Genomic DNA, 24,721 nt, shown 5'->3' with positions numbered 1-24,721 from the left:
TGCGCGGTTCGGCGCTTTTGTGTGGAAGGAGGAGGAGGCAGCCTATCCTCTTGGAAGGCACGGAAGGGAAGTGGCGCTCCGAGTGCTGCTGAAAAACATCGGTCGGAATGCGCCCCGGCCCCCGCTTTGAGTGCCCCGCGTCGCCACGCCTCCATCGCCATGCCCAGGTTGAAGCGGGTCGGGATTCTTGCGCGCGGCTCGCGGGCCGCGCTCCGTGCGCCGTGCTCGCCGATAAAGGCAAGAGGGAGAAGGGGCGGCATCGGCAATTGGGTTACATGCCACTGTCGCGCCGCCCGCGCGCCGCCGGCACGCTGGAGAGGGAGAGAGAGAGAGAGCCTCTCCTCGATAGCCTGGTGCGGCGTCTCGCGCGAAACGCTCCAAATATTTCCGAATATTTCTCCCTTCCCCGACGCCGTGCCGCCGTGCCGCCGTGCCGCCGTGCCGGGCTGAGGGAACGGCGATTCCAGGCCTGGGCCCGCGCTGACACGGACTCGGGGCGGGGCCGCCGTAAAATAGGGACCTTTTAATTTGGAAGCACGGAAGGTGGCGTAGGCCGAGGAGACCGAGGGCGCTTTGATGGGGCCCCGACCTCGCCGACCTTGGACGCCACCGGGCGCCGTCCGGCTCTGTGCGGGAAGACAACTGGAGCGGACGGGGCGGGTGGCTGGAGCGGGGCGGCCTGGCTGGAGAACTGGAGCGCGGGAGGGGTCGACCGAAATAGCGACGCAGGGTGGGGCGGGGCGGGGCGGCCGCCATCATGAGCGTGGAGCTCGTCGAGCCCTGGTCGTCCTGGCTGCCTCTCTCTCTATCTCTCTCTCTCGCGCGCGCGCCCATCGCGACCCCCTTGACGCCACCGGAAACGTGGCAATAAAATCGGAGAGTTCCTCTGCGCTGCCGCCGCGCCGCCGCCATCTGGGTCGTCGCCGTCGTCGCGCAGGTGTGGGTCTCTCGGCTGGCGAAGTTTGGAAGCCGATGGAGTGGCGCTGTGTCTTTCGCTCTTCGCTTTCTGCCGCCCGATTCGCGCCAAGGCGCTCTCGAGATTCCCGATGCATGCCGTGTTTACTCCGGCAGGCTGCCACCATGACGGCCCCGAAGACATTCCTCACCGCGCGGCCCGAGTTTTCCGAATGATTTCCCCAAGTTTGGTGTAGGCGACACTGCGGCCGGAGTGGTGACCCCTCGCCTGTCGCCTTGCCGGTTGATTTATGGTCCTCGCCGTGCCCTTGGCGCGTCCTCGACACGCCCTCGGCGCTCTTGACACGGCCTCGACATGGCCTTGACACCTGTTCGACGCGGTGCCCTGCCGCGCCGTTCCGCCCGTAATTGGAGCACTTGGCTCCTTGGCAAAGCGCCGCGTCGTCCCTCTGTCTGTAGGAAGAGCGACGGAGAGAAAGAGAGAGAGATACTACCTAGCAGTTGTAGGTCAGCCTCAGCTCTCGGCTAGTTCCCTCGAAACTGCCGACGTGGCCGAGGCCGAGACACCGCGAAGTGCGGACGGCGCGGACGCGGCGGGCGCCTGCGGGACTCGGCGTAGGCAACCCGACGGCACGCGTGCGCGCGGCCGGCCTACCCCGCCGGGCTGGAGCGCGCCTGCGGATCGCGGGGTAGGCCGCCCGCTCCTCACGGGAGCGCCCGGCCGGCCTGGCTGCCGGGCGCGCTGCGTGGCGTGGCGTGGCGTGGCGTGACGTGGCCGCGTGGCTCAGCCTTCCTCGGTGCTTAACTTTCACTTGAGATGGATTCTAGCGGGGCGCGCGGAGCTGATCGGCTTCCCGGCATCGCGGCGTGGGCACTGAGCTGTGTGTGCGCGGCTCGGTACTATTTTGACTGGCGCCCGCTGGAGCGAGAGCGAGCGTGTCTTTCTCTGCGTTTGCCGGGGTGTGCGTTTCGAGGAAGGGCCCGCTTCCCCCGGCCACCGCCGCCCCGCTACTACTCCCCGCCGCGCTCTGATGACGACTTGCCGTGTTGACGGTTCAGATCCGGGGTCTTTTATTGCCGTGCTTTTTTTTACGCGCGTCATGATTCGGGGAGAGCGTGCCCCACCACCGCCACCACGGTGGTGGCGCGCGCGAGGCTCCCAACGCAGCCCGCGGCCTGCCGCCACGTTCGCAGTCTGCTTCGCTTTTTTAGAAAGCTTTAGTTTTGCTCCTATTTGTTTTCCAAACCGTAAAAACTTCCTCATCAAAGCTTTTTTTTCTAATTTTTTCTCCAAAGTGGTACAACCGCCGAAGCGTGTGTTGTCCTTGTCCAGGCTTTGAAGTGGAAGTGCAGTCGGCTTGTTTGCTCGACCCGTTGGCGTGGAATTGCCCCGCCCCGCCCCGCCCCGCCCCGCCCCGCCACTGCTGCCAGTTTGCCAGTCGATGGCGGCCATGGCGGCCGGCGGGCCTTGGCGGGCGGCACTCGGCGCCAAAAGCTTTCGGGTCAATCAGGCCACCTGTACAGTGCCGTGTACGTACAGGCCGGCCACAGAAGAAGCGCGGAGGCGAATCTGGGAGTTGCCGACACGATGTATTCAGTGGCAGCGCGAGCCCGATTTTTCATGTGAGTTGAGAGGTCGCCTCGACCTCCTTCCCCCTCCCACTCCTCGTAGACTCCATATCGTGCCATCCATCAAGATCGCTGGAGCATCCCTCGGCGTTCCAGAGGGGGAGGGGGGGGGAGCCCTTCGGCTTCTTTCACCCCGTGGCCCCGTTGGCGGCCTGCGCCTGCAGTGGCGCGCCTTCCCCGCGTACCGCGTCCACGAGCGGAGTCAGGCAGCCCAGCGGGGCACAGTGGGCCAGAAGAGCGGTGGAGGCGGTCAAAATCCCGGACGCGTTGAGCTCCAGAGTCCGCTAAATCGGATTCGAACCGAACCTGTGACCCCACTAATGGATTGCTCTCGGATCTTCATCATTGGTGGGGTTACACGTTCGGTTCGAGTCCTGTATTTAGCGACTCAAAACGCGCCTAGAGTTCTGGCCGCCTGCGCCCGGTCTTCTAGCCCACTGTTACGCCGCCACGCCTCATTGCAGACCGAGCCCCCCCCCCCCCCCACTGGTTAATACTTTCCTCGTTGTCGACTGCGTGCCGCGCGCGCACACTGTTGCGAATGCGTGCGTGTTTGTTCCCGGTGATGACAAACGCGCTGCGCGAGACAGTTTGCCGATACAAGGCGCCAAATGGGTCCCTGGGCCGCGCGCGGCCCTGGCGCGCCGCCCCCGCCCCCCCGCCCCGCCGGCCCGGGGGAGCTGCAGGGACACAAGCGCGAGCGGTTTAGCCTTGATGAAATTTGAATATCGGGCCGGACGCGTGTCTGATTAAAATTTGTCGCGTGTTTGCAGGTGGGCCCAGGTGGGTCTGCCGAGGCCGCGTGGCCGTGGCGCGCGTCGCGCTGTCTCCGCCGCCGTGTGCGCAGTGTGTTAGTCTCCCTTTATTCGGACCGTCCACTCACTCGGCTGGGAGGGGGAGGAAATGAAGAAAAATAAACACTAGCGGAAATAGGAGGAGGTTGGTTGGGTCTCAATGGGACGTGGAACGAACCGGTGTGCCGTGACGCCCCCCCTCCCCCTCCCCCCCCCACCTGTCTGTCTCTGTTTCTCTCTGTGTGCGGCCGTCTCGCTCGCTCGCCCCCCGGGGGTTCCTGACGCCCCCGGCGCCCCTCGGCAGCGCATGCCCGATTGAGAGGTGTGCCGCGCCACGGGGCCGCGCGAGGTCGCAGGTGAGAGAGAGAGAGAGTCGGCTGTAATTAAAACATGCCGGTCGTGGGAGGAAAAAAAAGGGCGAGAATGCGAATGGGAATGCGCGGGAAACGGGAGGGGCGTAACTTGAATTACTCTGATTTCAGCTGCCTTCATACCAATACCAAGGTTGTGCAAAATGTGATTTTTTTTCGGGATGACTTTTATTCTAAATTGTGCACACAGCGCTCGTACCGCCGGTGAAGCCCGGGGCCAAGTTGGCAACGGAAGGTTAATTTCTGAGACTGCTTCCAAACCGTTGCTTTCTGATTGGCTCTCGACGAAGGTCTGCAATCAAGCGGTCTTGGCTTGGCTGCGCGGGGGGCGGGGTGGCAACCTCATCGCCGCCTGTCGAAAGCCGAGTCTGGCTGCCCCGGCCCCGCCGCTGCGGGCGGAAGGGGTCAGCCCTAAATGCGGCCGGCCTTGGCACCCGGTGGGGGGCGGCCAAAACTGTAGACGCGTTTTGAGCTCCAAAGTCGCTAAATGGGACTCGAACCGAACGTGTGACCCCACCGGTAGATTCCTCGTTTGGGGAGCAATCCATTGGTGGGGTCACACGTTCTGTTCGAGGCTCATTTAGCGACTCAGGAGCTCAAAATGGGTCTAGAATTTTGGCCGCCTCCGCCGGTGGCCCACTGCGGGTCGGTAGCCACGGGGCACTGGTGGCACTACCCGCTGAGGGCCGGTCGGCCAGGCCGGTGCACTGTGCCAGTGTGCCAAGCAAGGCAGGCAAAGCAAGCAGGGCGAGCAAAGCAAGCAAGGCCTGCTCCGACCGCCCATCCGATCGGTCAATATACCGCCGGCCCGTCCGTCCACCCTTCCGTGTGCTACCTGTGGATGTGGCGCCGTCCTCAGACCGCATCACACTGCAACGGGCAGCGACCCGTCAGGTTTGCCAACCTAACGCTAATTAACTTTGGCGTGGGCGCAATTTCCGGGATGGGACTACCTTAGTGGTGGGTGGGTTGGTGCGGAGCGCTCGGATCAGAATACCCGTCGTTCGCAAGACATTGATTCCCCCTCAAATTTGCTATATTTTTTGTGACGTTGGCACTGCGCTGGCCGTGTGCCAACGTGTCCCTTTCTTTGACGGTTCTCCCCCGCCGGTGGCGTCGCGCTGGCTTGCGGTCGCGCCGCACTGCGCCGCCCCCGCGCCGCCCCTTTGCTGCATTGCGTCGCATTGTCGCGTTCCATGTTGTCGCGTCGTTTCGCGTCGCTTGTTGCGTTGTGCGTCGCGTCCGCGTCGCGTTGCCGTCGCGTCGCCCGGCTCGTTGGACCGCAAAGGCCAGAGGTATGTCAGCCACACCGGCGCCGCCCCCGCACCGCCCCCACGCCGCCCTGCCCCGCGCCGCCCCCACCACCCCCAGGGGTGTGGCTGGGGTGGGCCGCGGCCCGGTCGGCCCGTCGTCGGCGGCGCGGCCAGTGAGGGCTCGGAGGCCCGCGACGCCGGTTTCGCGCTCTCTGCTGCAGCGCCGTCGCCGCGCGCCGTGCGTCCGCGTGACGCAGCGTGACGAGGTGTGAGGAAGTGTGACCAGGCCCCGTCGGCTCCGAGTGGGAAGGGTAGTGCGGTGCCGGGGGCTGCTGCCGCTGCTGCCGCCGCGCGCTGAGTGGGGCAGCTGAGTGTCCCTGTGAGTACGCCAGTGTTTGTGTGTGTGGACGTGGACGTCTTCGCTGCCGGTGGTGGCTGTGGTCCGTTGGTGTGTCGGTCAGTGCAGACGTTCCAGTCACTCGGAAATGTGTGGTGGACGTAACGATTATCCTAATTTAGTGCACTGCACTGGCCTCAGAGGAAGAGTGCCTCACTGCTGCGTGTGGTTGTGAGTGGAATGCTCTTGGTGGGCCGTGATTCTGTTGGTGCAGTGCCGTAACACACTGGACACCAGTCTGGCCGCGAAGTCGGCGCGAGTTGCCAGAGACGAATGGCTGGCCCGGTCGCTAGGTTGGCGCACCGTGCCGCATTACCATTGGCACCTCTATCTCTCGGGCAATCTCTTGCCCCGGGCTGAAGCTAATAGAGCCCGGAATGGATGTCCCCGCCGTGCCAGCCCGATGTCCGCGGCCCTGCCAGAGGCGTCGCCTGGCGTCGCCTGCACTCGAATGACGCGGAAGGGACACGCTGCCGGAGGGGTGACTCGGAAAGGAGAGAGAGGGCGCTTCTGCGCGCGGCTTGCTGGAGGCGGGGCGGGGCGGCGAGCGTGATGAACACGGCGAGATGGAGATTTACCGTGGATTAGCCGTCCGTGATGTTGCGCGAGAGTGATGGCGACGCCGAGCAAGGCGCAGCAAGGCGCAGCAAGGTGGGGCGAGGCGCCGCCGCACCGCGCGGCCTGTTCGTCACTTTGTCAAGCCGTTTCTTGCGCCCCGAGGAGGCCGCCCGCCCCGCCCCGGCGGTGGCGTTCCAGTTTCCAGTGCCACGTCCCCGCGAGCAGGCCGTCTGTCTCTCTCGCACCTCTACGAAAAGCCTTTACGAGTGGGAGAGAGACAGTGTACCGGTTGGCAGACTCGCTCATGCAAGAAGGGCTGGTCGGCGGCCAGCCTGCGCGTTGCGTTCTCGCTCCAGTTTGCGCCTTTTACTATTCCAGTCAAACAGTGCGCCAGAAAGCCATCTCCAGTTCGAATTAGGTTGTTCAGAGCGAGGCCGAGTTATGCCTGGCGGGGAAAAAGAAGGCGGCGCCGCGAGGGGGGAGGAATAAGATTCGAGATAAAATGCATGGCGAGCTCAAGTGGATTCTATTGGATTTCGGCTCTTATCTTATCTGTCGGGAGGTGAATCGGTTACGGGGAGGGAAGCAAAGTTTTGCATAAACAAACGCGTAACTTTTTTCACCGAATCGCGCTGCGTTTTCGACAGCAAATTGAGTGAAATCTGCAGCGCTGGCGCGCAAAGAAATAAAAAGCGTTGGCCGTTCTGTTCTTGGGTGGAATCCGCGCGAAGTGGCGCGTCCGATCTCGCGTTGCCGGCGTTGCCGCCTTTGTTGTGGAGGCCGCTCGCGCGCTTGCGGGACATTCTTTATGACGCGGGGTTCTCTTTATGGCGCTCGCACGGCCTCTCCGCGGCCCGCCACGGCCCCTGCCGGCCTCTGCCCCGGAGCGAGGCCCCACGGCCGGCCGGCCCGGCCTGTCCACCGCAGCGCTGGCCGAGGCCGAGGCTGGGTCGGGTCGGGGGAGGAAAGCAATTTGTTATATGGGATGGATGCGGCATGATTTGAAAGCGTGCCCTGTTGTCTGGCGACGCCGCTGTCGCTATATAGTGTAGGCGCACTGGCCCTTGCTTTACGGTCCGGTTTGCAGCAGCGCGAAGGTGTCTCCGTGTCTCCCTCCCACCCTTCAGGACAGGCCCGTGAGCGCGACAGAGACAGCGACGAAAAGACAGGCACTCCCGAATCGCTCGGCTGAGGGAGCAGAGGGGGCAGCAGCCCTTCAGAAGGTCGGCCCACGTGTAATTTAACTTTTTGACGCGCCCTGCCCTCTGCCTGCCTCGCTTGCTGCCTGCCTGCCCATGCAGCCACGTGTGGGGGCGGACGGGCGGACAAAGGGCTGGTCGGCCGGCAAAGCACAGCGGACGGGCCCCACTGCGGAGCCCTCATTGGGGCCGGTCGGTCTATCGCCCTTCCTGTCCGCCTCGTCCCTTTTGTTTTGTTGTTCATTCTGTGGGCGTCAACCCCTGCCTGCCTGCCTGCCTGGCTGCCTGCCTGGCCTGGCTGGCCTTTCCCCGACTCCATCTCGCCCCGGCGGGCACGTCACCCCTTCATTTCTTTTCTGCCGTTTCACCCGCACTGTAAATGTCTTACGGTGACAGGCTGCACCAACATATTATGGTGGAGATTTTCTCCACAATACCAACGAAATTCGGCAAAATATCTATAATACAGTGAATTATGGTATGTTACGAAAGTCAGCTGCACCTCCATAATATGGAACATTTTCACCATAATATGGAGAATCTTCACTGTACAACATTTAGAGTGCGCTGTAGGGGGTTCACTGGTCGCGAAACAGCCGCGTTTACCCCCCCCCCCCTAAAAAAATGACGTTAATTTTTTTTTCCATATGTCATTGAGATTTTTGAATCAGGTTATATGGAAGTCTTGAAATTCGCAGTGAAGGCATCAAGAACTAACAATTCATCTTGAGGGCAGGCTGAGATGATAGGAAACCGTTTTGGCACTGATGCGTTGTTGAATTTTTTGGCCTAGTTCCGTGGCACCACTGGTGCTCCTCCCCTCCCCTTCTCTGGAAACGTGGTTCTGCCCCCCCCCTCCCCTTTCCCCTCCATGCTGCTGCTGGCTCGAGGTCTCTCCACTGGAGTCTCCAGCAGTACTGGCGCCGGCCCGACACTTTGGGCGCCAGTTGGGCAAGGCTGCCAACCTCGGCCGCCAAGAGCAGCGTGATTAATGTAAACGAGTGCTTCTGTTGGCAGCAGTGTAGCCACCGCGGCCACGGCCACGGCCCCCTCATCGGCGCTTGTCATCGGCCGGTCGGCAGTGCGGGGCCGCGGGGCCGCCACCCTTGCCACTTCCTTCCCTTTTATTTTGCAGCCGCTGCTCCTTTCCCCGGTCCAGTCTGTCTCGTTTATGACGTGGCGGCCCTGCCCGGTCGCTCTTTGAAAGTCCTGAGGGAGAGAGGGGAGGGACATCCAGAGACTTTTATCATCGCGTAGTTCTTCTCGTATTTTTTTGCAGTGGACACACTAATAAACACTCGCAGCAGCGCTTTGGCCGCTTTGGCGTGGATCTAGAGCAGACGGAAGCCCGGCGATCTTCATCCCGCGCCGAAACGGACCGGACCTCCGTCGGGGATTTAGAAGACATAACGTCGGCGCGCGCGGGTGCTTTGCACCGCCGGGTAATATATATACGGAGGAAAGGCGGGGAGGGAAAAAAAGCAAGTGGAGAAACTCGCTGCGGAAGAAATGTCTCGCCGTTTGGCTCGCCGAACCCGGGACCGCGATCTGTGTGGCCGGCCGCGGCACCGCCAGCAGACTGGTTCCGAGAGTCGTTTTCGAAGCCCCGTCTCTCTCACACCTACAAGGGGCACCCCGCGAGAGAGACAGAGCGACGAAAGCGACTCCCAGTCTGCAGCACGGCAGGCTGGACGCCCCGGCGCCGCTGAGCCTCCCGGCGCACCCCGCCCGGCCAGGGATCCCTCCAGCGCAAACGGGCCGCCCGCAAGTTTGGGGCTAAGCGGGCATCAATCTCTGGGCCGCTCTTATCTATCGGGTGGCGAGCCGCCGGGGCGGGGCGGGGCGGGGCGGGGCGGGGCGGGGTGCGGCATGGGACCACACTGCGGTCGCCCCGCCCCGCCCCCTCCCAGTGTCCCTTCCCCGCCGCCCTCCTCCCTTTAACTACAAAGTCGCCGGCGTTATGCAAAGTCGGCTTGATCGTGGCCTGCCGGGCCGGGCCGGGCTGGGCCGGCGTGCCGCTGCCTGGGGCTGCCTCGCGCAAACCTCGTTCATTACGATGTTCGCGCGCGAGAGCTCTCGCTAGCCGTCGTAGTGCGCAGGCCAGCCAGACGCCCTTTTCCTTGCTTCCTCTTCTGTGCTCACTCGCACCGTCATTTTTCTCGTTGGCGATCAGGCCCGGCTTTGCGCACGCTTTGCACCGATTTTCACGTCCCCGTCCGGCGCACCTAGAGAGACTGGAGACTCGGCACGAGCGCGTCTGTCCCCACTGCGATGCCGGGACGTTGCCTTGCCGATGATGATGTTTTGAAAAGGCCCGTTTTTCGTTTGTGGCGCTGTTTCCTATTGGATCGCCCCGCGGACTCCACCCCTCTCTCTTTTTTCTCTCTCTCTCACTCTCTCTCCTCCCCCTCATCCGGCCTTTTATCTAATGCATCACACACACATACATATCACGCGCCGCCGGGGCTCCCGGAAAGCGAGTTCATAACAGAATTATACTTTTTAAAAAGGCGCTTGGCACACTTTTTTGCTTTGTCTGTGTCTCCTCCTCCTGCGTGCTGCCGGTGCGTGTAAACGCGTATCCACGCGGCGCGCCCCGGCCCGGACGGCGCCTCTAGGACGGCGCCTAAACGCGGCGGGGCTCCTCGACGCTCCCTGGCGCGGCGGCCAAACGAGCCGTGTGGGCTAATTGTGGCCGAAATGAATATCCTGTTTGGGGTTAGCTCGCATTAAAAATGGAGCGGTATTCTGTGAACCTGCTACCCTCGCCACTGTACCCCCACTCCGCCCCCTTTTCCAGCTCGTTCCGACCACTCAATGCTCGACTCTTTTTCAGAGGGAAATGGAATAATGCGCTCGCTCCTTTCTTTGGCCTCTGTTGTTTTTGTTTTGTGGGCTTCGTTGCCTCGGACGCCTCTGAGCCAATTAACGCCCCCGCGTCCCCTCCCCCTTCCGCACACGCGGAAAAGAGAGAGAAGGAAGGATATGGGAAAATTATGTGGATGTGAAATCGCTCTTCGGACGCATGCTCGGATCTTGCCTTACACAGCATTGATCCTCTCGACGCCCTGCGGGGTGACTCCGAAAGGGAGCTCTCGTCTCTCTCACACCTGTGCGGCACGCGCGGCGAGAGAGAGACCGCCCTCTCGGAATCCGCCTGCTGGTCTCTCTTTGCCGCGGAGTCTCTCTCTGGCGTCTCTCTAATCGTGGCGGCGGGTCTCTCTGGCCGCTGCAGCTTCGCGCGCACCCCGTCGTTAGTCTTAATTACTGTGGCGCAGGGTAGTCCGGCCGCTCGCCGCCACGCCACGCCATGCCACGCCCTGCCACGCCACGCCGCCGCGGTGCCGCGACGCGTGTTGCCTCGCGGTGTCGGAACCAACTTGACAAACAAGTCCCATCTCCGCGCCACGACTTGCGTGTGCGTTTTATCACCCCGCGGCGTGCCTTGGCGGCGTTTCCATGCACCCGAACTTTAATTGTACGTGAGAATTGTTGAGAGGAGGGTTGCGAAAAGTCATGCTAGTGTTTTGCGCAAGCCCGCGCCTGTTCACTGTGTTGTCCTTGTGCTCATGATGATGCTTTGTGTGTGTGCAGTGCTCCCCGGCTTCGGCGATGTGGCGGTCACTCGGCTCCTGTTTGCCCCTCGTGGGGCCCTCCTAGGGCCCTAGGAACTCGGCCCTAGGCGCCCTAGGCCCGCCACCCGGCACAGCCGGCACAGCCGCAGACTTGGTAAGTTGCTACCTGCCGACCTGCGCGCTGCGCGGGGTGTTAAGTTCGGCGGAGGGGGCGCGTCGTTAATCTGCCTCTGCCAGCGGGCTGAGCCGTTTTCGGCGCGCCGTCTCTCTCGGACTCGCGGGCCGTCTCGCGCAGGTGCGAGAGAGACAGAGCGATGACGGAAACGAGTCTTTGAAGCAGTCTGCTGGTTTTATGGCCCCGGTTTTTGCCCTTTTTGCCAGACGGCGCTGCGAAGGCTGGGGATTTTGGGGTGGTTCCCGACAAGGTCCAGAGCCCAGGGTCCAGCCACTGTTCCGAGCACGTTTGTATTTTTACCGAGACCGACCCCACAGCGCGTTCGACACCGGTCCGGTTCGTGTCTTTGAAAGTGCAGGGCGATATCGGTGGTCGGGCCGGTCGGTGTGAAAACGGGGACGGGCCCCGCGGGGTCTGTGGCCGAAGGGGCCGAAGGGGCCGCGGCCGCGTTTTGGCTGGGATGGTGATCGCGGCCATGAAGGCCATGAAGCTGGCCGACCACCGGACCTCATAATGGCGACTCTCGGCTTTGCGCGCGGCGGGGCGGCGGGGACTCTGGGGCCGAGGCGCCGCCACTTGGCTTTTACGATGACTGCCCCCCCCCCCATCCCCTCCCCTTCCAGTTCTGCCACCTCCACGGCTGAGGCGACCCCGACCTAGAACGTACCCGTCCTGTACCCCTAGCGGTCCGGCCGGCGGCCCAGCGGCAGCCCCGTTGTCGCCTCTCCCTTCTCCCCGCCCCGCCCCGCCTCGCCCCGCCCCGCCCCGCCGGACTGTGGGAGTGGACGAGGACGAGAGCTACTTTGCGGGCCGCTTGCAAACTGGCTGGCCTGGCTGGGATGATGCAGCAAACGGTGCGGGGTGCGATTGTGGGTGCGGACCGGGGGCTTCCCCTCCTCTTCCTCTTTCTCTCTCTCCCTTCCCCTCTCCCTTCCCTCCCCCCCCCCCTTTTTCACGGACGCGCGTGACGATGGACGGGCCTGCAGCGGGGAAGGGCGGAAAGTAGAATAACTTCCACTGACAAATGTTTTCGGAGGGTTGAGAACGTTTGGCGCAGTTCGGCGCGGCGGTTACCGAGACTGGGGTGGAGGGGCGGCCGCGCCTCTGCGGCCTCGGCCCGGCCGACAAGGACAAGGGAGGCGAAATGAAGCTCTTTACGTCCTCCTATGACTGGGGCCGCCCCGCCCCGCCCCGCCGTCGGACCGACGACGCACACGCGCGCTCCAAGGAGCAGGGAGAATTGGAGCCTCGGCAGCTGTGCAGAATTAGCTGGTTGAAACGTGTTGGCCGATCCGGGCCAGTGGCGGATCCAGAGGCGGCCTGGGGGTGGGATGGGAGGCAAGGTGGCACTGTTTGCCTACCTTTTAGGCGGCTATCTAGGGGCTTTGGGTCGAACTGAACGTGTGACCCCACCATTAGATTGCTCTGCGAACGAGGAATCCGTTGGTGGAGTCAGACGCTGGTTTCGAGTTCTGTTAAGCGACCCTGGTGCTCAGAACGCGTCGAGAATTTTGGCCGCAGGCGCCGCCAGTCTTCTAGTCCACTGTGCTGGCGGAGACTGCCGTGGCTGTACGCGGCCCCCAATTATCACTCTTTATTTGTTGCGCGCACAGTTTGCCACACGCTTGCGGTGGCACTCGTCCCAAGTTGCTGTTGCGACGTGCCGGAGCATGCGGGCGAGGGCCTCGCTAGAGGCCATGCCCGGGACGTCCAACTTTCAGCGTCTTTATAGGGCCGGTCTGGTCCGGGCTGGCGTGGGGTCCCGCCTCTCGGCGCGTCTTGAAGCTTAATGTGGCAAGAAATTGAAAACCTCCATGGGTGTCCACGCCACACTTGGCCACACTACAGCACGATGGAAGGAAGCGGACCGCAGCCGCGGTCTTCGGTTTCGACGGTGTGTCTGCCGTCTTCTCGCGTACACTGTTGAAACTGTCTGCCTTTGACACGTCACACTGGTGTCCTGAAGTTGTCCGTTTTGCGACCGAGGTTGCTGCGGTTCCCTCGGGTTCCCTCGGGTTCCCTGCGGCGCGCGCGGTTTTCCCGCCCCCTTTTCCTCTTCTCCTCGTCGACACGCGAATTTCGGCGGCGTGATGCCGGCGCCGCCCAAGTTTTACAACCCCTGGGTGGGGCTGGCGGTGTGCTGGCGGGGCCGGGCCGTGTTGATCGCATTCCTGCGCCCAAAGTAATTTCCCACGTGCTCCAACCCCCCCCCCCCCCTTTCCCCCAGCGCTGGAAGGGGTTGCAGCCTCATTATCGCGGAGGGGCTGCCGACGGACGAATTACGTGGCGTCACATTGCAGTCGGGTCCTTTACTTTTTCCTCGTCCCCCTCTGCCACAGGCCTGGCTGGTTCGCGTCATGAATGTTATAGTGGACCTGATTTTTTTTTTCAGAACGTTCACATGTGGAAGTTTGGAAATATTGGCCCGAAATGTCGTGAGACCTTTGAGAGGAACCCTCGGAAGGTGGCCCGCCCCGCCCGCGGGGCTCGGGCAAGTCAAGGGATCAGCCTGGCGGGTAGGCCGTCCCGCCGAACGCGGCTGCCGCCGGGCCAGCCTACCCGCAGTCCGTCGGGCGCCGTGACTTAGCCGCCTGCTCGCTTGCTGCGTGTGAGGAACTGCTGCAGCAGCCGCGGCCAGGCTTCGTTGCCTTTCGCTGCACGACTCAAACGATCCGCCGTTTCTGGCAGTGCCGCCAAGCGCCGCCATGCGCCGCCATGCCAGTGATGATGAAGAAGAAGGGACGGACGGGGGACGCGCCGCCGCCGCCGGCCCGTGCATAATTTGCTTCTTCGCCGACTCTCGCCGATTTTCGCCCTCTTTTTCTTCTTTAATTGAAAGAAAGAAAACGAAAAGTGCAATTTCATTTTGTTGGAAGCGCGGGCGACGGCTGCCGCATCGGAATGGCGTTGGGAGGCGCGCGGTTCCGGCTTGCGCGGGCTGCAGACGCCCCCCGCGCCGCGTTAAATATGTTTTCCTTTAAAGCGGCTGCCTCTGCCGCCTCCCCGACTTCCGGCCTTCCGGCCCAGCCAATTGTTGGCGGCGCCGCCGGTGCGCGAGGAGGGGAGGGGAGGGGGAGCGCCGACGACGACATCGAGAACGGAGGCAATACTCTGTGAAATCAAATCAGCCCAAGTTTGTGCTTCCACGAGTGCCGGCCGCAGCCTGTCGCGCGGGCCCCCTGCCGTGGAAGTGGCTGTGGGGCCTGCGGGGCGGGGCGGGCGGGGCCGGGCGGGGCGGGGCGGGGCGGGGCGGGGCAGCCCCCACTCGACATGACGCAACCCCTTCCTCCCTGCCTCCCCTGCACACGCGCGTCGCGGGGAGGTATGCGGTGGATAGGCGATGCGCAGAGCGAGTCTGGGGACGCGCGCGCTTTTTTCTACTCGACCCTTTTTTGTTTGCGGTTGTTTGCACGGGTCTCTGTGTGCGCAGGTCGGTGTGATTGGATGAAATATTTCCATATCCCCCCGGTCGCGCACCTCACACACCTTTTCTATTGCATCATCCCCCGTTATTCAAGAGGAGGGGGAAATAGAAAAATCGCGCGAATGCAAACCGATTTTATTTATTTATTTACCGCACCGTGTATTTGAATGTGGCGGTCGTGCTCCGCCGAACGCGGCGGACGCGGCGGACGTGTTCGGCCTGTCGGAGGTGTCGGCGGCGGTTTCGCCCCCGGCATGATTGGCCCGTTCGGGGCGGGGCGGGGCGGGGCGGGCGGAGGCCCCGCCTTTTGATGCCCCGAGGCGAGGTGCGATTACCCGGGCCTGCCTGGCTGGAGCCGGAGGCACTTGGTGGGGTGTGTGGCGCTGCTTTGCGCTGCGTGGCGTCCTGATGCGGTGCGTGGTGCGCCGCCGGAGCCACACTCACCTGGTTGCTGCGGCGGGCCCAATTGGAGCTTCCCGCTTCCCTCTTCCGGAACATCGACTCGGGAAGAGAGGGAGGGAGAGAAAAAAAGATGGACTCGTCGCATGGCATCGCGGCGGATGGCTGCTCCGCCGCTCCGCCCTTGCCCTTTTCGCGCCGTTTCGCTTTGCAGCCTATGCATAAATTAGGTGACGGTTTCGGATAACGTTTCCTCCCCCTCGTGGCCGACCGGGCCGACCTGGCCGCGCAAACATAGGGCCGTCATTTGCAGCTTAATTAGCCTTCGGCCCTCGAGCGATGACGTCACTTATGCACGAAATGCCGACGCACGTCTCGGAGACTGCGCTCGGCGTGCCGTCGCCGTCAAGCCTCGGCCTCCATTTTCCCTCCGTCGCGTCGGAGACCAATCTGCGTGACGAGGCGTGACGTGGATTCAGGCGGTGCCGGTGGGTTGGGATGATGCGAGTCCGCCGCTGGGGTTCAAGTGTGGAAGAGGTGAGTCGGCAGTGCCTGGCTCGGAGTGGCCGGGCTCGCTGTCCGTGGCCGGGGGCGGCGGCGCGTTTGCTAGTTTGCCCGAAGCCTGCGTCTCGTTAGTCGGGCGGCGCGCGGTGGACTGATTCCGAATTCCGAGCGTTTTCGTCGCTCTGTCTCTCTCGCACTCATGGGCGCCCCATAAAGGTGCGAGAGGGACGGAGGGACGAAAAGGACTCTGGGAATCAGTCTGCAGTGGTTCGGGCTGGCCCGGGGCTGTGCACGATCCGCCTGGCCGCAACCCCCTCCCCGGCCGCCCCGCCCTGCCTGGCCGCGGGGCTGCATCGCGATTTGGCGGAGGATGTAGGGAGAAAGGGGAGGGGGTCGTGATTGTGTACATATTTAATAAAGCTACCTCAACTCGGCGAGATTAACTCGCTTGCGGGGCGTCCCTCGCGCTTTGGGGCGTTCCTGGCCTGCGGGGCGTTCCTTGCGCTTAGGGCGGTCCTCGCCTCCGAGGCGTTCGGCGTGCGTCCTGCTGTGGGTCATGACGACAAATTCGTGCGAGAGAGACAAATCGGGGACGTCGGTGCTGAGAAGGTTTATGGAAGTATTTTTTGCGGGCTTTGGCATCGCAGTCTCGATCGTCTTCGTCAGCCACGCAGTGCCAGTCTGCCAGTCCGCTCCGCCGGGCGAGACGCGCTCGCCTCCTTCCTCGCTGCCCGTCCAGTCGCATCACGTCGATGAGAACGAAATCCCCGCCTGCCACGCCTGCCACGCCCCGTCCGAGCACGTCGGCGATCCGTGCGCCCCGCCGACGCCCCGGCCCGTCACATTCCAACGCTTCGTCGCTCTGTCTCTCTCGCTCCCCTGTGGCCCTGCCGGACGCCCTGGTAGTGCGAGTGAGACAGAGCGACGAAAACAGCGCTGCTGGGAGTGAGCCTGGCCTGTCCGTCCCTGCTTTGGTTATTTATACCCGAGCCGTGGCGAGCCGGTCAAACAGGTGTGGGGCTCAAGGGTTGATCCGGGCCGCATGGCGTGGCGGGGCGTGGCGGGGCGGGGCGTGGCGGGGCGTGGCGGAGCTGGGCGTTGCGGGGCCGCTGGACAATCTGATTAACCCGGCTGCGGCTGTGGCTCTGGCACCCGTTTGTTTGCCCGTTCGGTAATTTGTCCCAGCGTGCTTGGAGAGCGACCGCACTCAAGTTGGACTTTGGAGGGCGGAGGAGGGGGGAAAGTGGATGCCCAAACTCAAGCCTGTTTGCAACCCTTATTCGCGGTCAATTAATCCGTTAGATGTTGCGAATCTAAATGATAATGGATAAAAAGAAGACTTGCGTGGTCATGTTACGTAACGTCTCCCGCTCGCAGCGAGCACACGTGGTGCGGGCGTCTAGCGCCCTAAACGAAAAGAAGCGGAGCGGTGCGGTATCCTCGTGGAATCTAGCCTGCATGTTGGCGGCGGGGCGGGGCGGGCGGTTGCGGCAATCGATATTCGGGTGTGAGGCGGGGCGTGGCGGGGCGGACGCGCAGGGTGCAGCGGGATGAGGGCAGCACGGCATGGGTGTTGGCTTTGAGCCGCATGCTCTGCTGTGTCAAGCGGTTTTTTTCTTGTTGGCCCCCTTTTGTTTTTTGTTGACTCATCATTTTGTTTCCATTTCTTTTTTTTGTAACTCGCCTAGCAAATTATTTGAGCTGACGACCCGGGCCGGCCGACGCGGCGGTCGTGCTGTGCGGTGCTGTGGCTGTGGGGGGCAGGGGGGCGGGTGCGAGGTATTTCCCCCGAGTGCGGCCCACGGCGAGGCTAGGCGAGGCCCTCTGCGTGTCCGCTGGACCGCCGCGCATCGCCGTGCCTGGCGTGGCCGCCCTGACGCCCTCGCCCTGACGGCACCGCACGGAACCTTGACCTTCAGCTCGAGTGGCGCGGCGAGGCAGGCGAGGCAGGCAAGGCACGCCCTTCCGTGTGGGCGAGGTGAGACCGCGGCGGGCCCTGGGCCCTGGGCCCTGGGGAGGGCAGGGATAGGCCCCAAGCCGAACCGGCACCCGGGGGCGGGGCGGGTCCCTGCCGGAAGAAGTGCCAGAGGATCCTGGACCCGATGATGATCGGGAGCATCCTGCGATAAACTGAGGTCCTGCGGTGAATTTGGACTGGGAACCGGGTTTGGGGATTCGGAGCTTGGAGTACGGCTGTCCAGGGGCGGGAGCCTGGAGGCCTTGCCGGAATGGAGGGCGCGCCGAGGCCGTGGCGGGGCGGGGCGGGGCAATTGGAAGTGGATGTTCGTGTCGGCGGGACGGCCCGGGACGGCTGGTATGATTGAGCGATAATAGGGCAGACAAGTAAGCAAGTGGGCGAGCGTGTTCACTTCGCGGAGAAAAATCGTTTCCCGCGTCTGATTTATGCGCGTTATTCTCTACAGCCTCGCTCCTTACTCCGGCGGACGGACGGACGATGCGGGTCGTTGCGTTCTCGCCGTTCCTCGACCACCGACTCGCTTCTCCGCAGCGAGGGCACTGTGACTCTGTGTGCGAGCCACCGCCTTGCGAGTTCTCGTTTCGCAGTGACGCGAGCAGTTTGTCATTTCGTTTCTAGTGAAGAAATGGGTGGGTACTTTAATGGTGCGTCCGGGTGGTGCCTGCTCTGGATTTGTGCGTCGCCGGATTGTGCGCTGAAGGATACGGAGTGGAACGGTGCAGAGTCGTCCATAGCGTAGTGGAGCGAGAGGAAAGCCAAGGCCGATGGGAGTATTGCCGTCAGCGAACGCCGCGCAGGACCACTCTCGGGAAAGGAAGCGGGAGCATCAGTTGTGTCTCCGAAAAAGAAAGAATCTTGTTTCATGCATCCTAACCAAGTTTCTCGCACCGCACGCCGTCGCATAGATCCTGTCCTTAGTTCTAATCCATCTTCTCTCTCTCACTCGCGTTTTCTCCGCGACCTCTCCCCCTCTCCGCCTTGCTCCGCCCTTTATCTGCAGTAGCCAGCGCGGGCTGCTGGTGTGCAGATGTGTGTGTGTGTGCGCGTGTGTGGTTTCGTTTCCCGGCTCTGCGTACGCAGTTACTTTTTATGACAATTTTGCGCCTGTGTGCGATGGTGTGGTGCACAGCGGCGCATTCCTCGTTGTTTCTGTTGTTGAGTTGGCCCAGCGCGCGAGGCCCACAGCGTGTACCGGCCTGACGCGGCGCATACCGCTCCGCCAGGACCGGCAGGACTACCGGGACAGGCGCCCCTCGCCTCCATCTCCCCTCTGCTTCCCGTTTGGCCCGATTCGGCTCGGCGCCCTATTCCCCGGGGAAGCTCGCTCGAGCTCGCTCTGCGCCTCACCGGCCTCGCCTGCGCGGACGTTTCCCACCTACACACCTCTCTCTCGCTCTGGTGGTCCTCGCGTGGGGCGGCCCGTGACGGTTCCTTCCAGGAAGGGGGCCTGCAAGGCCTGCAAGGCCTGGGCAATGAAAGAGAATGGCCTGGCCAGGCGGCGGCCCGATTACGCCACGCCGCCTCCTGGACTCTGGCTCTTCCCCGCCCGGCCGACGATCGCTGCCCACTGCGTACTGTGAGCGGGAACCGGCGGGAACCGACCCCGACTCCAGAGTGAATTCGAATTGGAGGCCGACTCGGTGAGAGAGGGAGTGCTTGGGCAGTGCGTCGGTGGGCTGCGGTGTGGTTGCGTGGCTGGCGTGGGCTGCTTTGGAGCGTTGGCATTGCGGGCTTTCCCTCCGTAAACTCGCTTTGTGTGTCCGGGGTGGACGCGGCGCTCGGGGCCCTGGCCTGGCCCTGGCCTGGCCCTGGCCTCGCTCTCCCTACCCACGCCCGCAGCCAACAGCGGCCGGGGCAGTCTCTGTCTCTCTCGCGGGGGCGCGAGGCGACACTCGGGCGTGCGAGAGAGACAGAGTGGCAGCCGGCCGGCCGAGGAGGAGGCTGCACGCGCCGCCCCCGCCGCCCCGCGTCGAACCGAACGATTCGGCCAGAGATTCGCTGCTAGCTTGCGTCAAATTGCCTGCCCCCTCCCCTTTGCCCGTCCCTGCCCTTTTCGGTCCTAAACGATCCGGGGCGAGCCGGGCGATCCGGCCGGCGTGCGTGGACCAGCCCGGCCGGCGGACTTGCAATGTGTCCCCGGCAGAATTAAGCAGGCGAATTGGGAATGGCCAACTTTGTTTTCGCCGAGTTTGCCTCGCCGCAGTTTGACGAGGGGATCCCGGAACCTGCGCGCAGCGCGGAACGCGGAACCAGGGACCTGGCGGGACTCGGCATTTGGGATTTGGATTGGCGGTTTCGGATTCCACTTGCGGTGGCTGCTCAGGCCCGCACGTTGGGTGGCTTGCCCCGCAGCGCGAGTTTGCATGTTTGCACGGCGACCACCTTTGTCTTGGCACGGCACCCGCTGCGGAACGGCCGAACTCGGCAGTGCGTATGGAAATGAATGCCTGTCTGTCCGTCGCCTCGGCCGCCTCGGTGGTGGTGAGCGAGAGCCTCCTCTCCTCTCGTCGAATTCGCGGTGCGCTGAGTGGAATGAAGGCCGTCGTCAATACGCTCGACGGCGCGAGGGGCTTCTGCTGCAGACTGAGAGTCGTTTTCGTCGTCCTGTCTCTCTCCCACCTATACGGGACGCCCCTTGAGTGCGAGAGAGACAGAGCGACGAAAACGACTCTCGGAATCGGTCTGACCGTGCTGCTGCGGCTTGCGGGTGGGGCCGGGCCGAGGGCCGGGCCAGGCGCACCTGCTGGCGCGGGGCTGCTGATGCTGGCGAAGCACAAGCAGGCCGCCTTCTCCACCCCCGGCTCGTCCTCGTCCCCAGATGGAGTGGAGCATAGATAGACAATCGCCGGGCATAACTCCTGCCGGCTGTCGACTCTGCCGGGGGAGAGCACCAGGGCGGGGAGCAGGCAGGCAGCGCGGCCGGGCTTTTGTTGTGGCGTAAGGGGATCGTCGGGCGGAGGCGGAGGGAATCTAGGGGCAGGAGCATTCGGCGCACCTGGGACCAAGGGGGTGGGGGCGGGGCACGGCGGGGCACGGCGGCGACGACGTGCGTGTACCCGCCCGCGGCCAGCATGCCACTTGTTCCTGTTTTTGCGCCCGTTTGGAGGCGGTCGTTGCGCTGAATCGCCGCGGTTCTGTTCCTGCCCCGCCTCCGACGAACGCGAACGCCACTGCGCTGCGGTTCAAGTAGCCTTTCTCCGAAACTTCGGCCTGTCGTGTTGCCCGATGGCGGTTGCCGCCTGATTCCGAGAGTCGCTCTGTCTCTGTCGCACTCATGGGGCGCCCCGCATAGGTGCGAGAGAGACAGAGCGACGAAAATGACTCTCGGAATCAGTCTGCTGGCGGGTTAGGAACTTGGGCAGGTATAACCTTCTCTGATTCCCTTTTGTTCGCCGCCAGGAGGCCGGCCCGGGCAGTCTGCTGGGCGGGGCGGGGAGCGCAGGCCTCCTCTCTCGCATTATAGCCTCTGGGGAGCACCTTGCAACCCCTACAGTCCGCTCGGCTTTTCCTCGGCAGCCTTGAGGGAGGCAGGGGGAAGGGGGGGGGGCTCGCCTTGATGCAGACGGCCCCTCGTCGCCAAAGTGCGAATGCTCGCGCCGGGAGGGTGGGGCGCTGCTGTTGAAAGCGTGGACACTGGAGTGTACACGGTCGCTAACATTCGGTTTGTACACGGTGTGTATGCTTTGCCTACACCGCTGCACAGCCATGACCCTCGTCCACTCTCTCTCTCTCACACTCACACGCGCACACTGCAGCACTGTGGTGGTGGATTCTGACCGCGCTAGTTCCCCTTATTTGTATTCCATATGAGTCCGGCGGCACCCCCTTTCCTTTCCCCGCGGGCGTTGCCGGGCGTTGCCGGGCGTTGCCGGCGTTTCAGGCTCATGTCTGCTGGCTTGCTGGCCGGCCGGCCCCCGTATTGATTCAATGCCCCGGGGAAACTTGGCGAGTCGGCTGGAACATTGGAATAAGCGGAAGCGGGGCGCAGAGCAGTCGAAAGCTGTCGCCCCACAGTGGGCCAGAAGACCGGTCTTCTGGCCCACTGTGCCACGCTTTTCCAAGCTAACGGCACGGCGTTGCAAATGGCGCACGCGCCGCTCGGGGCTTGAGGCCTGCTGGAAGCCCTGCAGGCCTGGAGCTGGATCGCCCGTCGACGTAATTTCATCCCCCACCTTTTCTCTAATATAACACCTCGTTTTCTCATCCACCCCTTCGTGCGCGTGATTCTCTTTCCTCCCCCCTTTTTTTGCTAACATTATTTTATACTTTTTTCACTTTCTCCGTCGGGGAGGAAGAGCATTAGCAGGTCGTTTATGGATGGCCGTGGCGCGCCGGCGGCGGGCCGGGCGGGCCGGCCAATCGGAGCGCGCCTCGCCGCGGTGGAGGAGGCACCCCCCTTTCCCCTCTCCTCCCTCAATTCCCTCTCATCGTTTGCACGACTCCACTTTAAACTGGCTTTATTGGAACGTCTTCATCAACCGCGAAGAACGGAACGGGATCGCGGGGAGGAGACACGGCTCACTCATTCATTCCGTGCGACTCGCTGCGTGGGTGTTGCGACCCGGCTCGTAGTGTAGTACCTGCACTCAGAATCTTGCTTTGTACGGGAGTGAAGTAGAAGCTGAAGCGTCCGCAGTGTTCTATCTGCCTCATTCTCCGCGTCCCGTAGTCCTTTCTCTTTTTGTGAATGTTCCCTCCCCTCCTCCACCTTGATTCCCCGCAATGCCCTGCGATGCTCCGCGCTCCGCCATCTCGACAAACATTCTTCTTGGACGCGACAGCGCCGCCGCCCTCCTTGTCTCTCTCACTCTCGCTGGCGGTGCGCGGGGCTTAGGCGGCGGAGGTATTAGACGTGATGTGGCGTGTTTGAGTTAAAAGCCATTGCAGCGGGGAATGGTTCCGGACGGGATAATGGCCGATGCCCCGCCTCGCCTTCGGAAAGGAAAGGAATAGGGAATGGGGGTGCGAAGCAACCCCCTTCGCCTTCAGCCACCGGCCCGGCGCCGCCAGAGCCCTGTCTCTCTCGCACCCCTGCGGGACGCCCCGCGGGTGCGAGAGGGAGGGACGGCGACGAAATAAGCCCTGTTCGGGCTCGGGCTGCTGGCGGACCTTTGTTGTCTTTTGGTTAGAGTGTGCCGGCTGGGCGGGGCTGGACCGGGCGCCGCTGCTTGCCCGGCTCGGCGCTCTCGCTGCTGGCAATGCTGGCAATGTTGGTGCCGCCGAGCCGGATGGGGATTATGAAACAGAACGGGCTTAGGACGCTGGGCCCGCCCGGCCCGGCGCGGCGCGCTGCGGTCGGTTCGGCTCGCGGAGCTCCGCCCTTCGGCCCCGCAGCCCTTCGCCGTCCGTGCTTCGGCTCCCTTCATCTGGCCGGCATGATGCTAGTTATGATCCCCGCTGAAAGCACTCGGCTCGCCCTGCCACCCTGCCCCGCGGCGCGGCTACCCTCTGCGCGGAGAGAGAGGTAGAGAGAAAGAGAGGGGTTCCCGGCTGCGGTTTGTCTTCCTTTTGCTTCTCGTTGTTTCGACGAGCACGCTTGCAGCAGGTATGCAGTGTGGGTTCGCCTTCGCATCGCTTCGCATGCCGGACAGAGACGCAGAGAGCGAGCTTGCGGCGCGGGCGGCTCACGGGGGCGCGGCGGCTCACTCTACACGACGCGCGCGCGGCCCTCGGGCCCTCGCTTCGCGACTGTGAAACATTTACCGGCCGTCCCTCGCTTCGCGCTGTGCTCGGCTGCCTCGGCTGGCTTTGCTTGGCGTGCCGCGCCGTCGTCGTCGCGCGGCCCGGTCGCCCGGCGAAACCTTTGGCGTCTGGGGCACGGCCATGGCCAGGCACGCCGTCGAGGGGGCACGCGACGCTCGAGTCCCGCGACGGCCATCCTCGCGACACGAACGCACGCGGGCCCCGCGTCGTGCTTGCCGGGGTGAAGCTTGGAGCAGGGCCGACGCCGTCGACGCCGACCCCCTGCCCCCCCCCCCCTCGCTCCCGCGCCGTGATATTGAAACGAAACTTCCCCCTCCCCCTCTCGAATTCCCGCCGTGTTTCACCCTTTAGGGTTTTAATAAGGACGCGGATCGCGTTTCGGTACTCGCCCCCTGCTCCTGCCTCTCTCCTGCCTCGGCGTGGCATTGAAGTCGGCCGGGGTGGGGCCGACGGGCCGACGGCACCCGAAAGCGGGCAGGGCGTGGACGCGTGGAGTCGCGGCGGAGAGGCACGCCAAAGCACGGCAAAGTCAGCCAGCCTCCCGCCTGGAGAGGGGGCGGGAAGGGGGTAAGGGGGCGCTGAAGGGCCGTCCAAAGTTAATTGCACGTTATCCTCTTTGGCTGGCGTGCCGCGTGCGGCTAGGAGACACGAGCCAAGCCGGCCGCAGCGGGGCAGGTCTGGTAGGGCCGTGCGCCGGGTCACGCACCGGGGCCCTTTACTCCCCTCCCCCGCCAGCGTTTGCCCTTTCCCCTCGCCACCCCTTCCACGCCCCCCGCCTGCCCCCGGCCTCACCCCGCCCCGCCCGGTTCGCAAACCCTCGGCCCACGGGGTGTCTTCCACACATGTACTTGGTGCCTTTTCTGGTGCACGTAGCCTGACCTTTCGTGCCGCGGTAGATTCCGTCTCTCTCGCACTCGTGTCCCGCAGGGCTGCGTGGGAGAGAGACAGAGCGACGGAATGAGCCTGCCGGTTAACGGTGTATATCTACGCCGCCTGGGCCGCCCCTCGCCCCTAAATGGCGTTACGCACTTTGTGGACGGTCCATTCTCCACGCAGCCTGTAGAGTCCGTCCAGCCAGGGCTGCGGTGGGGAAAGGGGTCGGGCCGGCCGAAGCGTAGAAGCGTACTCCACTAATAAAGGTGGCCTTCCTTCCAACTTTCAGCATTAGTGTGATTCATGAACGCGCCTTTCTACCGCCGCCCACGCCCTCATACTTTCCTGTCCGCCGGTCGGTCTATCTGTCTGTCTTTCTGCCTGCCTGTCTGCCCGCCCTCTGCGGTCCGCTCCCACGCGCTCTATACTGCCTGGTCCCTGTGCCGCCGAGCGGAAACTTCTCCCTCTCCCGATTTTGCAGCCAAGGTCACGCGCGTCCCTTGGCGGCCGAAAGAAGCGCGTCCCGAACCCGGTTTTCCGCGCAGCCTGCCTGCCCCGTACCCGGAGCAAACCCGGAGCAACCCCGGACCCGGGCCCGGACCGGCCGGGCCAAGGTCGAGGCGCAGCGGCCGCGCCACGGCGGTGCTGGCGGAGGCACACTGGACGAGGAGGGGGAAGATAAATTATGCAGTAGGTGCGGAGACAAGCCTTTCGGCGTGGTGACGCACTTGCTGCACCCACACGGGCCTCCCCACAGCCTTGAACAGGCCCGCGCGCGGAACACCGCATTTGCACAGCGGTTTGCTATTATTTTCTGACGCGCAAGTCGTTAGCAGTGTCCCAACAAGAATATCTGCGTGTTGTGTGCACAAAGCATTGCAGCCCAAGTGCCCAGACGAGATTGTTATTTGTCGCTCAGTGCGGCTGGCGGCCGGTCTTCGCGGTCGTTCCGGGGCTGCTGCCTGCCAGCCTGC

At 63.6% G+C, this 24,721-nt stretch overlaps 1 protein-coding gene across 6 annotated transcripts in view; it reads left to right on the top strand.

Annotated features, from left to right (window-relative positions):
* Nucleotides 1-24,721, top strand: part of LOC117654111 (stress-activated protein kinase JNK) — a 44,560-nt gene that overhangs the window by 7,211 nt on the left and 12,628 nt on the right. For 5 of the 6 annotated variants that reach the window (XM_034400303.1, XM_034400299.1, XM_034400301.1 and 2 more), the window contains one exon: nt 10,711-10,845. The gene's annotated coding sequence lies outside the window, so the exon portion shown is untranslated. Of the gene's footprint in view, nt 1-8,395; nt 8,559-10,710; nt 10,846-24,721 lie in introns of all 6 variants that reach the window. The other variant, XM_034400300.1, reaches the window with a different exon arrangement.

Source organism: Thrips palmi, unplaced genomic scaffold (assembly GCF_012932325.1).
Source record: "Thrips palmi isolate BJ-2018 unplaced genomic scaffold, TpBJ-2018v1 HiC_scaffold_10, whole genome shotgun sequence".
Lineage (NCBI taxonomy): Eukaryota > Metazoa > Arthropoda > Insecta > Thysanoptera > Thripidae > Thrips > Thrips palmi.
The sequence above is the reverse complement of the archived record's forward strand: the minus strand, read 5'-3'. Positions and strand labels throughout refer to the sequence as shown.